Source organism: Diceros bicornis, chromosome 4, assembly GCF_020826845.1.
Source record: "Diceros bicornis minor isolate mBicDic1 chromosome 4, mDicBic1.mat.cur, whole genome shotgun sequence".
Taxonomy (NCBI): Eukaryota; Metazoa; Chordata; class Mammalia; order Perissodactyla; family Rhinocerotidae; genus Diceros; species Diceros bicornis.
The window spans coordinates 55757412-55766923 of NC_080743.1; the positions used below are offsets into that span (position 1 = coordinate 55757412).

Sequence of the window (9512 nt, forward strand, 5' to 3'; positions counted from 1 at the left end):
TGGTTTATCCAGGTGGGCCCAATGTAATCACAAGGGTCCTCATAAGAGGGAGGAAGGAGACTCAGAGTCAGAGAAGATGTGACAATAGAAGCAGTGGTCAGAAAGTGGGAGAGAAATTTGAAGATGCTATGCTGCTGACCTGAAAGATGGAGGAGGGGGCCACGAGCCAAGGAACACAGACAGCTTACAGAAAAGGCAAGGAAACATATTCTCTCCTAGAGCCTCCAGAAGGAATGCAGCCCTGCTGACTTGATTTTAGGGTTTCTGACCTCCAGAACTGTAATGTAATAAATTTGCATTGTTTTAAGCCACTAAATGTGTGGTAGTTTGTTACAGCAGCCACAGAAAAATAATATAAACAGTACCTGACTCATAGTAGATGCTCCATAAACATTTGTTGATTGACCAACTTCCTCATATCTGGGACCCCAGCGTGTAATAAAAATAATACGTTGCAACTTTATAGTGTTGTACAATAGAAAAATGTGTTCATATTCTTAATCTCATTTTATTTTCACAATTATCATTCTTATTTTATATACAAGGAAACTAAAACTCAGTTGCCAAAGTCCCATAGTTTTTAAGAGGCAGAAAGCAGATTCAGACCAATATCCTTATTTTCTCATTTTTGTGTCATGTATGAAAACATCATGTCAACAATAAAGGACAGGTAAACAAAATTCATTCACAATCCTTTTACTCTAATAGATCAATGGTTTTATTTTTCTATGTCTTCCAGGTCTCATCTATATAAATACACATCTAAAAAATCTTTGTAATTGTAGTGTGTGTGTGTATACACACATATATGAATATATGTAGTTTTCATTTTTCTGTTTAACATTATTTTATTGCCTGAGTGCATTGGTTTGGGTCCTTCGGGAAACAGATGCCGAGACAGGAGTATAAGAAGTTTATTGGGGGTAATGCCTGTGAAAGATAAAGAGAGAGGAAACAGGATTGGGCAAGGAGAGTCTCAAGTTATGATGGAGATCTGACAGAGTCTCAGCCAGCCCACCAAGGAGACCCAGGGCAAAGACTACCAGTTAGAGGAGAACCATGCTGAGCAGAAATGGCCAGGTCCTAGTACCCACATCATGCTCAGTCGTTGGCTGGCAGCTGCCTGGGTAGAGTGTGAACATAAGAGTGAAGCCTGAAGGCGCTGCAGCTGGAAGCTGTGAGATCACTGCACTTCGGGCAGCTGAACAGAAAGTACCTTCTTGAAGAGAATTCAAGGGGGGGCACCTCCATGGCTACTATAGTCCACCCCTTGAACCATGTGAATTCACTTCTACAAACATACTTGGTAAGGGTTCCATGAACCTCTCTTCCTGAGGAGAAACTCAGAGGGAGGTTAGTGGGATCAAGTACAGCCCCCATTGTTACAGTTAGTTTCAGGGCTGCAACGGGTACTCAATGTTTCCTTCCACTGCTCTAAATCCCCCTTGCCCTCAGCCATCACCTCTACTAGTCTCAGTGGCTTACCCAGTGGTGTGGCCCAAACCCTAATTCCTGAGAGGTTTAAGACCCCTTCTCAGGGCAGGGTTGCTGTACTTGTCCATTTACGGTCACAACTAGGCAACAGAGTACCAGCAGGTGCCCGGGTGGGTCACCACACATATTCCTCCCTGCCCCAACTGTGTAATAGCAGTCCTACCTCTTCCCTGATCAGGGTCAATTACCCATGACAACATGGTAATTTCTCTTCTTGCCTGCTGCTCCCTGTATACAAGGAGTCAAAAGTGCCCAGGTGGCAGCCATGGCATGTAATTCAATGTGACCTTTGTGGAAAGAGTATGCCCCTTTGGGGATTAGAACCTTGAACCCTGCAGAGCCCAGAGTTGCAGCAACAGGAAGCACAAAGTCCCCCAGTGGGTCACTGAGAGTGATGGTAAGTGGGTGCTATGGTCTGAATGTTTGTGTCTCTCCAAAATTCATATGTTGAAATGCTAATGCCCAATATGACGGTGTTAGGAGGTGGGGCCTTTGGGAGGTGATTAGGTCATGAGGTCATTAGCCCTCATGAGTGGGTTTAGTGTCCTTATAAAAGAGGACCAAGAGAGATCCCTCCCCACCTTCTGCCATGTGAGGACACAGTGAAAAGACAGTCATCAGTGAACTAGGAAGGCCTTACCAGACACCAAATCTACTGGCACCACAATCCTGGACTTCCCAGCCTCCAGATCTGTGAGAAATAAACGTTTGCTGCTTATGAGCTACCCAGTCTGTGGTGGTGTTACAGCATGAGCTGACTAAGACAGTAGGGCTCTTCCTTTGCTCCTGCAGGCCCCACTTACAGCTGGCAGTCTTTTGTGTCACCTAGTATGTGGACCAGAGCAGTGCTCCTAGTGTGGAAAGTATTGCCTCCACAACTTGAAAAGGCCTCCCAGGTACTGTGATTCCTTCTTTGTGGTAAGGGATGGAAGATGCAGCAATATGTCTTGTACTTTGGAAGGGAGGTCCCAGCATGTCTCTTAAACACTGGGCTCCTAAAAACTTTACTGATGTGGTAGGCCCTTGAATCTTTGTAGGGATTATCTTCATACTCTGGGGCACATGTGTTTTACCAAGACTTTTACCAAGAGTAACTGCTAGTTACTCTTGCTCATCCTGACTAATCAGCGTGATATCACCAATGTAATAGGTCAAAGAGGTGTTCTGCAGGAGCCCAAAGAGTCCATTGTAAGCTGGTCTTTGGCTAGGACTCTACTTATTACCTGGGCCTCATAAGCTCCCACTCCAACTGGGGGTGAGGATGATGCATTGGGTCTCCAGGTATCAATGTCAACTCAGATCCTGTGTTCAACAGTCCTCAAATGCCTGGGTGTACTCCTCTTCTCTTTTTACAGTCACCTGAATAAATAGGCATAAGTCGTTTTTTGGAAGGACTGGGGAATCCTTACAGTATATATTTACCATGGTCTTGCCAGTCCTGGAGACCTGGCCACCTCTTTAATCATTGAATTTTGAGTCCAAAAATTGACTCAGGTTGGGGAACTAGATAAGGACCATGATTTTTTACTGGGACTTCTACCTTTAGGTTCCTGCTCATCTCTTTTTGCTTTCTTTTGATTATATATATTCAGCAATACTCTTACGTTGACTGCCCATCTATTTTGCCCCTAGGGATGCCATGTTCTATTACCCATCTACACAAATCTTTGTGTCAAGCTTCTTGGCTGTCACTCGGACCTTGCTAGTCATTAGGATAATTGTAACCCCCAGGCTTCTGGCAGTTAAGTACCGCCACTTGGCTTCTATTGCTTTGGGACCCCATTATCTCCGTTGCTGTAACAGAGCCAAGCTTTGACAGCATCTCCTCTGGTCAGCTCTGGCTTGCAGAAGAAAGCCACCACTGAGCTTCTTAGTGATGCTGGTAGTCCTCTCACCAGCACATTCCTGATTGCCTTGGTAAGTAAGGTTCCTCTAGACCTTCTATGAAGCATCCTTTGGTAGGGTCTTTGGGCTCTTATAATTGACTCTAGCACGCCCACTTCATTGAGCCATTTAATCCTTTCTTCCTCCAATTGCCAAGGCAATTCAGGCAGTTGAACTTCACTCAGCAAAGGTTATCACTTCCCCCATGTTTCTAGGAGCCACTGGGGCAGGTCCTTACCAGGAAGTTAAATTCCATCCTAGGAGAGTGGGCCCCAGTCAATAAACTGTCCCTTATCCAGTCTTGTATTTCAGCCCCTTGTTTAAGCACCATCAAAATCCAATCCCATAGATACTCCTCAACTCTTACCAGTAAATGTTGGTTAGTTCTTGCAGCTACTTTGAGGTATAGTCCCTTTCTTCCCTCATCAGGACCAGCATGTTCTTGCTGGACTTTGCTGTAACTTAATCCTAATTAAGATCCTGGCAGTCAGGAAAGGAAGTGGAGACAGATTCTAAGGGGGAGAGGCCTCTGCAGTGTCTTCCCACACGGAAGGAGTGCTAGCTCTTAACAGGGAGGGGTGGGCCCCCTCTTAAGGCTCTGAGAGTTCAAAAGAGTATAGGGAGCCAAAATCTTTGGGGGCATCACCTAGATATCTCCATTCCATGTGTCAGAGTCCCAGGTTTTCCCACCCAGGACCCTGACCTTGATTACAGATCTGCTTTCTGGAACTCTATTAAGTCCTGCATTTGGTCTTCAGCTTTTTTTGCTCTCCCACTGCTGTAGATAAGGGCCTCTTTGTAACCCATCAAAGGGGCTCTCTGGCCTTCACAGTTAATTTTCAATGTTTGGTAACTGCTCTCAGCTTTTCATTATCTCTCAGCAGGGCTCAATGCAACTTAATAACAGTCAGCCAATTCCATTGTCCCTGTATTCACTGCTATCCCTCTGCCTACCCCCATGCCTGGATTGTTGCCCCATAGGAACATTTTCCCACTTCACCATCAGTGAAAGTTTTAGCAGCTGGGCCACCACCTTGTCCCAAAGACTATCTGTACCCACATACTATCCAGGAGGGGTTCTTATTGACAGCCAGGTGGTAAGTAATGCAGTTCCCAAACCCCATCTTACTGCCTGTTTTTTCAGACCACTCCTGGAGCCAACTAAGTCAGTTCAGATGGTCTGGGAAGCAGATGCTGACACAAAATTAGGAGTACAAGAGGTTTATTGAGTGGTAATGACTGTGAAAGATAAAGGGGAAGGAGGCAGGAATGGGTAGGGAAAGCCTTTGGATAGTGATGCAGATTTGATACCTGTGAAAGGAAAGGATGTAGGAAGCAAAATTGGGCCAGGAGAACCTCAAGCCATGATGCAGATCCTTCCAACCCAATGGAAAGCTCCAGAGCAAAGAGTGTTCTACAGAGTCCAATAGTGGGCAGAAATGGCCAGGCCCTAATACCCACACTGTGCCTAGTCATAGGCTAGGGGCTGCTCAGGCAGAGTGAGGCCTTAGCTCTGACACTGTAATGGATCCCAAAGGTGATGTAGTTGGAGGCTGACAGCTAACTGCACTCTGGCAGTTGAATGGCAGATTCTTTCTTCTTATTATTATTTATTATTATTACTTATTATTTTTTATCTTTCTAAAAATTCAGATAAAGAATCTAAGCAAATCAAGCAATTAATGAGACTGCTGAAAATCTTTGCTACCACAGACTGTGTGAGAACTTGGGGCTTCAGGAATGTGTGTATAGGTTTAAGCTGCCAAGCTTCTCCTTCCTTCACTGATGAGGAAAAGAAAGCGAGATGGGAGGTGGAATCAGCTGTTGTTTGGGTGTGTGAAGGAAAGCTGGCTCTCTCCTCAGAATGGCATTTTACCAACCAGAAAAAAAAATTATGCAGAAGGAATCTGTTCCTTATAATTTCCATTGGAATTGGAAATATGTAGCCTTCTTGCTCTTTTTTTCTTTTAAATGATACTATTGAATGTATACTGGAGACTTTGAACATACTGGAATTTAGTTGCTCAGAGCATTAGAGGTGGAGCAGCTGGGACCATAAAGGGTTAGAGGGTGTGGGGCAACTTGCAGGCGACTTGATGAGCTTCCAAAGGAATCTTTCCCTTGTCAGCAAGTGACTCTGATTAGGCTGAAAAGGTTGCTTGGAATTCTTTGTTCCAAACAGTCACCCTGTTATGTATCAGATATGGTTACACTTACTCATGTTCCCAGTCACGGTAAAAGGAGGAACTGGAAGAGAAAATTTCACTTTTTTTCCTCAAGAAGCCCAAAGGAAACAATATGATTATGGAATCTGGGATCATCTTTTAATTTCTCAGAGGAAACTGAGTCCCAGAGATTTCAGGAGACTTAGCTAGGATTATAGCTTTCCCAGAAGTAAAATTAGAATACAAGTCTCTTGACTCCTAACTCAGTGCTCTGCCTCAGTGACGTCCACTCATAAAATCTCTGTGGAAAGAGTGGAGGTCATGGGTCAGAAGGAATGAAATATCTTTCGGGGACTCTTGGAGATACTGAACCCAAAGGCTGGAAGAGTATATCAACTGAGCATATAAAGTGACCATTTCTTATTATCGTCCCTAACAACATCCATAAATAGAAATTTTACTCAACCAGGAAAAGCCCCAAGCACTAGTATAATTACTTGTCATGATTGCTGTTGAAGAGCAAATTATTTGTAAACAAAGCTTGAGAAAGAAATGATCACTAATGTGCTAAAAGGACATCAGGGTGAGTGGTCTCTTTCTTTTCTCTCCCTTTGGCACCACTCTAGTGTGGGGCTTCCCACCTCAATCAAGCCTTGTCTTTGCACTTATCATACTGACCTAGATCAACTTTCTGGAAGGACTGCCACTTTCTTGCTCAAAAACCTTCAAGCTCTCCATTACCTACCAATGAAGCCCACATTCCTTATCCTGATATTCAATGCCTTATATCCTCTATCTCAGAGTCTACTTTTCCAGTCTTATTTCCCACTACTCCCCTGTCCCTGTGCTCAGCCTGTAGGATCTCCTTTCAGTTCCCACAACAAACCTTACATTTTCCTGCCCCGAGGGCCTTTGCACATTTTCTTGTCCCCATTCCTCCTCCCCCTTCCTCTACCTGGTTTTTCAAGGCCCAGATTAGATACCATCCTATTCTAGTTGAAAGGGAGACTTTCCGTGCCATTCATTTGGCACTTATCATATCCTTTCTTAGGCTTGTAGGTAACTCCAACAGTTCTAAAACTTGTTTACGAGGTCTCCGGGCCTTAGAATTACTCTGGCCCTCGGAATTACTCTTGTCTTCGGCAGCTCCAGCAATCTGGTGAACTAAAGTTATCTGACTCAACTTTCTCAACTCCCCACTCTTTCATAGATGGTCTTCCAATAAGTTATATAACACAGACCTTACCTTTTCCTCTAGGTCCAGGCTTCAACTGTTCTCTCTCTCTCCTTTATTTCTTGAATCTTGCTTACTCTTTTGGCTTATTCCCAAAGTATAACCCAGTCTCTCCTTCCTAAAAACAAAACAAACATGAAACTTCTCTTTTCTTTCACCTTGTTTTTCTTTAAGTCAAGGTACCCTTCTCCTTCTCTTTTCTTGATATACTTCTGTTATTGCAGTCTGAGCTGAGGGTCTACCACTCTGCTGAAACTGACATCTGGAAGATCAACCAAAACTTCTAAATGCCAAATTCCAGTCTCTGCTCCTACTTGAACACCTCTCTTCCATGGACTTTCTCACTTACCTCTCTGAATACTCCATCACTGATTTTTTCCCCCATCTGTCCCATATTACTTAAGGTTTGTTATTTGGTCTTCTTTGCAAACTTTCGCATCTATGAGGATAATTCTTAGATCTATCTCTAGCCCTAACTTCTCTTCTAAGCTTCATTTCCAGTTGTTTGCTAGACTTTTGTGTGTGTGGATGTTCTACCTACTTCTCCAAGACGGCAAGTTCCAAAGTTAATTTATTATATTCTTCCTCCTCTACGTCCTCCCCAGATCTTTTCTGTCCCCTGTCCTTTCAATCTCAGCCAACGGGGTATATCACCTCCTTTCAGTTATTTATCTTTAATTACTCTTCCTGGGTAGACTTCCCTGCTGCTCCATTTAGGAACCAGTCACAGATAAACAGCTGATCTTTGAGAAAACAATTTCAGTAGAGTTGTTAGTGGTAGTGGTGATGGTCTGGGGAACTCAGGAAAGAAGTGAGGAAAGCCTTATGGGACAGGAATTCGGCTCCAAATTCACTTCTTTGATGAAACCTTTTCCAATTTACCTAGAACTTTCTCTTTTACACCATTTCACAAAAGTAAAATTACCCTCTTGAATACATATCAATGTAATTTATTTCTTCTTTCTGGATATATTATATTTGCTCTAATTTTCTACCTTTGCCATATTTATAAACTGGCCAATTTTGCCAAATTGTAACATTTCTCAAGGAGAGGGACCACAAACTCTGGAAAACAGCCTTAGTGTCACCTTTACCACCTGTGCCTGATGATGGTGTCCCTCTGAAACTGAGTGCTTCCTTGAGGAACAGATAAGGAAGATGGTGACTCAGAGGCCTCGTGGTTTTTCCTTGTAATCTGTATTCACAGTGCTGGGGTGGGGTGTCTCTTTTACTACCCTGACTTTGTATTAATTACAAATACACTAAATATCCTAATTATTAAGGTGTTACCCAGGAGAGTTCAGTTGTTTCCACTTTTCCAATATCTGGGTCAATTCAACCATCTCACACTTCAAAAAAACCCAAAAAAACAAAAAACAGCTCTTTAAAAAAACTACCCCAGGGGTCCGGAGACAATGCGGTCCTGGAGGGACCTTCCTTTTCTGATCCCCACCCCTACACCTTTTTTGCTGTTCCTCCCTGGGGTCAAGAGCTGGGTGGATGACTCTAACCGTATATAAAGCTTCCCTTGGAATGCAGAGCTAGCTAAGGAACTGGTAGGTGGACTTTACCCTCCAGGACCCACACCTAGCTTTCAAAGGATGGGGGAGGGGAAGGAAATGAGCCAACGCACCAGCCTGTCAGCTGCATTTAAGATTCCTCTACAACCCTAAATAGGTACACAATAAATATTTGCTGAATCAGTAAGTGAGAACAATATCCAGAGCCCAGCAACGTAAGCTCGGTCAATCTCTTTTTCACATTTCTGAAAGGTTAAAATCTAGGAAGCCAGCTTGCATGCTGTTTAAGCACAGCTAGTGTAGCAGCAGAGTGCCTGTAGTTTGCTGAGCACCCTGACTCACTCTTCTGAGGACTGGGATCAATGTCCCCACTTCTTGAAAGGCTAAAGTAGATTTACAATCTGGAGTTGAGTCTCCTTCCCTTTAGAATGAGGGTTATTCCTATTCAACGTAAATTTACATCCCCCTTCCATGTAAACTTAATATCCCCCATCCCACTCATTCAACAAATATTAAGAGCCTAGTACATGCCGGTCTCTGTCGTAGGCGTTTTTGATAAAGCAGCGAACAAAACAAGAGATCCTTGCCCTGGTGGAAATTATCGTAGGACGAGAGACAAACAATGAATATGATTTTTAAAACTGAATTATACAGATTGGAAGGTGATAAACACTACGGAGAAAAACGTACCAGGCTGGAAAATGACTTGTGGAGGCCAGGGGGCAGGGGAAGAGAATCCTAGATTGGGGTGCTGGCTCAGGTTGGGGAAAAGGTAGACGAGCCGAGGTGGAGGAGGCTCTGACGTCGGGAGACCGGGGAGGTATTTTCTGCAGAAAGTGACCGAAGAGTAATCTGGTTTATGCGGACGCTGGTGAACGGCAGAAAGGGGTCTGGATCGAGATTCCCGTTGAGAACAGCGGAGGCCGGCGTTCTATTCCCGCTGAGGCGAGAAGATGCTCTGCCGGACGGCTCCCGGGGTCTGGGCCGGGGCGGTGGGCGGGCACGGGCGGACCCTACGCCCCCAAAATGGCCTCCTGATGCCCCTCGCCGCCCCGCCCCCGGCGCTCCGCTACCCGCCGGCCCACGTGACCGGCCCACCCGGGCTGGCGACCCCTGGTCCGGGTCCCCGCGGCGGCCCCGCCCCTCACGGGAAACGGACCAACCGGAGAAGGGCAAGGCGGGGCGGGTGGTGACAGCCAATGGGGGTGGAGCTCC

General features: G+C 44.8%; 1 long non-coding RNA gene across 4 annotated transcripts in view; it reads right to left on the bottom strand.

Annotated features, from left to right (window-relative positions):
- LOC131404463 (uncharacterized) overlaps positions 1–9255 on the bottom strand; it is a 29593-nt gene extending 20338 nt beyond the window's left edge. For 2 of the 4 annotated variants that reach the window (XR_009219801.1, XR_009219798.1), the window contains exons 1-3: positions 8988–9255; positions 6790–6895; positions 2718–2853 (exon numbers count right to left, since the gene is read on the bottom strand). This is a non-coding gene — a long non-coding RNA (uncharacterized LOC131404463). The remainder of the gene's footprint in view (positions 1–2717; positions 2854–6789; positions 6896–8987) is intronic. The other 2 variants (XR_009219799.1, XR_009219800.1) reach the window with 1 other exon arrangement.
- Positions 9256–9512: the final 257 nt, after the last annotated feature.